Source organism: Mandrillus leucophaeus, unplaced genomic scaffold, assembly GCF_000951045.1.
Source record: "Mandrillus leucophaeus isolate KB7577 unplaced genomic scaffold, Mleu.le_1.0 Scaffold145, whole genome shotgun sequence".
Taxonomy (NCBI): domain Eukaryota; kingdom Metazoa; phylum Chordata; class Mammalia; order Primates; family Cercopithecidae; genus Mandrillus; species Mandrillus leucophaeus.
The window spans coordinates 1,476,783-1,482,782 of NW_012101421.1; the positions used below are offsets into that span (position 1 = coordinate 1,476,783).

Below are 6,000 nucleotides of genomic sequence, written 5' to 3' on the forward strand. Positions count from 1 at the left end.
GCTTTAAAATGAAAATAAACTGCATTCTTCTTGTTTATGTTTAGAGTTTATTCCCAGATGTCCAAAATCAAACTGAATGAATGCTTACTTGCTGTTTGATCTCAAAGTGAAAACTCACTTTGTTATAAATGGTTGTTTCTAACAGTAAGTTAAACATTGAAGTTACCTTGCCCATTAGTTGTAATAAGAACCACACATTTACATTCTAAAACCAAGTCTTAGAAGCCTGGGAGAGCTAAGTTTTTAAAATTAGTATTTACATTTTTTTTGCAAATAGAACAAAACGATATAATGGATTCCTGGCTTTCACATAACTCATATTCTTGGTTTCAACAATATGCAGGTCATGTCTAGGGCTCATGAGCTGCTGTAATGTGTGATGCTGCTGAGGCAGAAGCATGGAGCAGCAGCAGACAGCTGTCTGGTGAGCTTCCTCCCAACCACTGAGCCCACCGGCCACTCAGCCTCTGGAGCTCCACGTGGCTCCTTTCTTTCCTTTTACTGCTATATACGAAAATCATGCGAGTAGGCCGTATCACAGTCTCCACAATTCACAGGATTTATGAAGCACTTTGAACATATTCCTAAAATATCAAGGATCTATCATGTTTACATTTGCAGTATCTGTGACCCTGCTGCAGCATTTGAGAAGAACGGTTTTCAGTTTGGAATCAAGACCATACGCAACCATGTCAGGGATACAGTGTTTCTTAGTAGTTGTTTTCTGAATCCTGGCTATAATATAATACTCCAGAAACATAAAAGGAATTAAAAGCTATCATGGGGCAGATCTCTCAGGCAGAAACAGGAAAGCTTTCATTCATAATCTCAACACAATTTTTTGAGCATCTACTAGGTGAAGACATTATTCTAGATGCTGGAGATCCATCAATTAATGGAATTAACACAAATCTCTGTTCTTCCAAAGCTTACATTCCAGCAGGAGATGGATACTATAATACACGAGTAAGAGTATACCATGGTAGAAGGCGAGAAGTGCTATTAAATTTAGGGCGGGGTGTGGGGGATGGAGAGCGCAGGGAGAACAGTCAGTGTTGCTGAGACGGTGACCTTTGGTGTAGGTGAGGGAGGGTAGTGCTTGGTAGTCGCAGGTAGAGGTCTCAGAATTCTAAGACTAGGCAACAGTCTGCCCAAAGACTCTCAGGTGGGTGGGGTGCCTGCCTGGTGTACTGCCACTATGGCTGGAGTGGGATAAGGGAAGAGGGAAAAGAAAGAGCAGTAGCAGGTGGGCAGACTGTATACGGCCTTTAAAGAGTTGCACTCTTCACCTGAGTGGAATGGGGATTTGAGTAGAGACGAGGTGATCTAACCAATGCTACAGAAGGATCCCTCTAGCTGGCATGTTGAGAAGATCATAAACGTGCAAGGCACAGAGGAAAACGACACCAGGTAGAAGGTTCCTACAATAATTCGGGTATGACATGGCAGGGGCTGGGAAGTGGTGAGAAAGTGTGAGGATTCCGGCCTGAACAACTCTGAACAGAGCTGATATTGACTGAGATGGGGCAGTTTTGGACGGTGAAGGGAGCGTCAGGGGTTCAGTCTGGACAGGTAAGTCTGAGATGTCTATTGGACATGCAAACAGAGATGTTCAAAAAGTTCTTAGATAGACACAGAAGTGTAGAGGTCAGGAGAGAAGTCTGGCTGGAAAGAATAAATCTGGCAGTCATCAGCACACAGATGCTATCTGAAGCCACGACATTTTGATGATGATGACCCTGGGCTTGAGTGTGGACAGAGAAGAGGTCTAAGGTTTGAATCCTGGGAGACTGAGAAGGACTGGCCAGGGGAGTGAGAGGAAAACCAAGAGGGGTGCATCCAAGAAGCAAGGTGATCTGATTCCTCCCATGAGCAGGGAGGGGATGTCAAATGCTGCTTACAGGACAGTGAAATGAGGACTGAAAACTGTAGGATTCAGCAACTTGTATTTAATTGAGGACTTCAACAAGAGCAGCAGAAGAGCTAGGCCAATGGCTTGGCTGAACTGGATTGAAGGCAGCCTGGGAAGAGAGAAACTAGAAATAATAAGAATGGACACCAGACGATATTTGGGGAGTTCTGCTATAAAATAGAGAAGAGAGATGGCACAGAGGCTACTGACAGGAAGCAGAAGTGAGAGATAGGGAATATTTTTATTTTCCTTAGTATGATGGGAGAAGAAACAAGCATGCTTGCATGCTGATGGGAACGACCAGCAGAGGGGGACAAGATGATGACAGGAGGAATGACTGGAACCCAATCCTTGAGCAGGCAGAGAAGGTGCATCTGATGTTGAAACGGAGGAGCTGCCTTTAGACAGGAGCACAGGTCGTTCATCTCCAGCCCCAAAAGGTGCAGCAGTGGAAGCTGTTGGAAGCTTCCAATTTTTCCAGCCAAAGTTGGAAGGAAGGTATCGGTTGAGAATAAGGTTGAGAGAGGAGTTGTTAGAGGGTTAAGGAAAGAGGGGAAGGTTGTTAAAAAGTCCAATCAGAGTGAACAACGTAATATGATTGCTGGGCAGCATTTTTAAAGTTCCTACTTGAGGTTCATGGTCATTAATTAAAAGTAAAACCACAGAGTACGGTTGTGTTTTTGTCCAGCCAAAGTCAGACGCACAGAGGCTGGCACAAAGTAGCCAGAGATTCGGATTCAGCCAGAGCTGAGACTACCAAGTGAATATGAGAAGTGAGAGGGGCAAAGGAGTCAGGATGTCACAGGGAGCAATTATGCCATCTGAACATGGACCCTGAGCTGGATAAAATGGGCACAAGATCCTGGGTGGGAGGGAAGGGGGTCCAGGAAAAAAGTAATGGGATCAATGGATCATGGATTTTGATGGAATTGAGTTTTGAACCCTAGAGGGAGTGAGCGCAAAAGCCATGCAGAGGAGAGAAGTCAGTGCATGCAGTTGAGAAAATGGAATGATGGAGTTGTTGGTGATGATGTGGTCTAAGGTGATGATGTCTGCTAAAGGCTGAGATGGCAAACAGCTAAAGGACTGAGAAGCCCAGGGGTATGAAAAGGATCATACTTCCAAGGAAAATCCTCCTTGATAAGGAGAGAAGTATTTCTGGAGAGAATAACAGTGAGCCAGGAACTAAAATGATGTCACAGTGAGGACAGAATCCTAGGCTTAGTAGGTAACTAACAATGATGGGGTAGTGGGTGATACAGTCTGATGAACAAGAGGTTTAAAGCCTGGTGGACAAGTGATTTAAAGCAAAGAGTTTTAGGGAATTGTGAAGTGGAATGGTAAAGGTGATGAGGAAGAATAAAGAGACCACTTACACTCCTCTACTTTGGGGCAAAAAATAGAGCTGTAACCTGAAAGGGCTTCTCTCAGGGAATATCCAAGTTTGGGTTTAACAAGATAAAAGTAATTTCAGAGGAGGCTTTAAGGATATAGACGTTTTGCTGGTGACGGACCATGAGGGAGGAGTTTTCAGGAGTTAAGAGGAAGGTGATAAGGAGAACACAGAGGATAAATCTAGACATGAAAGAACAGCTAATATGCCACGTAGAAATATGTAGGGGTATGAATAATACATTTGAATATACAGTATGAATATGTTACAGTACATACTTTTTGACAAAAAATAAGTTTCTTTTTTAAAAAAATAAGGCAATTTCAAAATAATACTTAAACAAATTCTGGTGCTCGCTTTGGCAGCACATATACTAAAACAAATTCTGTCACAAGTTAAACTTTTCATTTGTCTCTATTCTTACCTGGTCCATGCACACATTCTTAACAATTATGGGGTTCTACAGTTTTATAGCATGCCCTTGCCCGTCGAGCTGAGCATTTCCCCATACAATGACACCCGTGTCTGCACAGCATTTCATAATGGATTTAACTGTTTTTCCATTCTTACATAATTCGTTTGAGTTAGACAGATGCCTAATTTAACTGCAGACTCTGCCACTTTCAAGTTTTGTGGTGCTGGCAAGTTACAAATCCGCCTGAGCCTTGTTTCCTCACCTGTAAAATGGGGATACTTCAAGGGCTGCCATGAGGATTAAATGCTATGATGCATCCAAAGTATTTAACATAAGTGACCATTCAACAACTCCTAGCTTCTATTCCTCTTCTCAAGATGCATACAGATGTCATTTCTTGGGTCACTTTTTTTTTTTTTTTTGGATAGAGTCTCACTCTGTCTCCTAGGCTGGAGTGCAATGGTGCGATCTCAGCTCACTGCAATCTCCTAGGTTCAAGCCATACTCCTGCCTCAGCCTCCTGAGCAGCTGGGATTACAGGCACACCACCACGCCTGGCTAATTTTTGTATTTTTAGTAGAGACAGGGTTTCACCATGTTGGTCAGGCTGGTCTCGAACTCCTGACCTCGTGATCCGCCCGCCTCAGCCTCCCAAAGTGCTGGGATTACAGGTGTGAGCCACCGCGCCCGGCCAATTTTTTTGATTAACAAAAGAAATTATAGATTTGGAATATGAACACAATTCAAGCTATCATTAAGCCAGGTATATTTTCATGAAAACCTGCAAATGGTATCTTTCCAAGAGTATTTAATAAGTTTAATTTATTGTAATTTTATGATCAATATTTTAGAAAAATGTTCTCAAGATGCAGGGATTCATATGTATGCCACTCATCAAGTAGTCCAGAGATGCTCAATCTCTGAGGTAAGAGGTTACCTGAAAGCATCATGCCTGTAATAAATTCCATTCTGTCCCTTCAGAAATGTACTCATAGGCCAAGGATGCATCCCTGCACCCTAATATATCAAACATTACACTACAGACTATCTAGCAGATATAGATCCACTATAGAGCTATCTAGCGGAAATATAACAAGCCACATGTGCAATTATATACTTTCTAGTAGCCACATTTAAAGAGAAGAGGTAAAATTTAAATAACACATTTTATTTAAACCAATACATCTAAATTCAATATAAACATCACTAATGATGTGTGTATATATGTGTATATATACACTTTTGCATTAAGTCTTTTAAATCTGGTGTATGTTTTACACTTAGGGATCACCTCAGTTCAGACTAGCCACATTTCAAATGCTCCATAGCTCCATGTGGCTACTGGCTGTCATATTGGACAGTAGGTACAGGTCTCGAATATCTCTGCATTCCCTTAAAACTGTGATTGCAGGTATTGTTCAAGTCCTTAAATAAAGATTACATGATAGAATCCTCTTTGGGAAAAAGATGTATTTCCTGAAAAAGAAAAATGTTTCTTCTCATGAAATAAGAAGAGCTTTCGAATTCCTATTTTCCTTTTTGCCTTGTATGCCATGATTGCCGATTTTCTGGCTTAAATAACAGAATCTTGGTTTTTGATATAACCACCTTTATCCCCTTGTTTCCTAACTTGGGGTCTTGTTCTTTAATTATTTTTCTATTGTGTCTGTGATCTTGTACTATCAGCAGCCTCAAACATATTTTGGCATATAGAACAAATGAATAATCACTTTTGGTATGGTCATAGAGTCCATATCACGTGGCATAATCACCTGTGTTTTGTCATCCTGTTGGACAGAAAGACTTCAGAATCACATATGCACGGGATCATGTATAAGAAATTCTACTGAGAACGATTAACACACACAGATAAGAGAACAAGGGGAAAAACTAACAGCTAAATATGACCAAAAGCTACAACTTTTAACATTTATGCATATAGTATATCAGATGAATAGGTTCCTTTCATTCGTTCTTTTAATTGTTTAGTGAATACCCAATTGTCAGTTAATTTCTCTCTTTTCTTTTCCATAGTGTTTTCAGGTGGTCCTGGAAGATTTTAATTTACATATTTGTGCACATATATTATATTTTAAACACTCTCCTGTGATGTTAAATTATTGAAAACCAAACACTACCTTACATTTCCTTATTTTTGAGACAATGTCTGGCTCTATTGCCCAGGCTGGAGTGCAGTGGTACCATCTTGGCTCACTGGCCCCCCAACTCAAGCCATCCTCTCACCTCAGCCTCCCAAGTAGCTGGGACTACAGCCTCCCA

The 6,000-nt window shown here is 41.3% G+C and overlaps 1 protein-coding gene across 1 annotated transcript in view; it reads right to left on the bottom strand.

Moving 5' to 3' along the window:
• The window catches only part of GAREM (GRB2 associated, regulator of MAPK1), a 172,897-nt gene that overhangs the window by 44,377 nt on the left and 122,520 nt on the right, over positions 1-6,000 (bottom strand). The gene's annotated exons all lie outside the window — the stretch shown is intronic.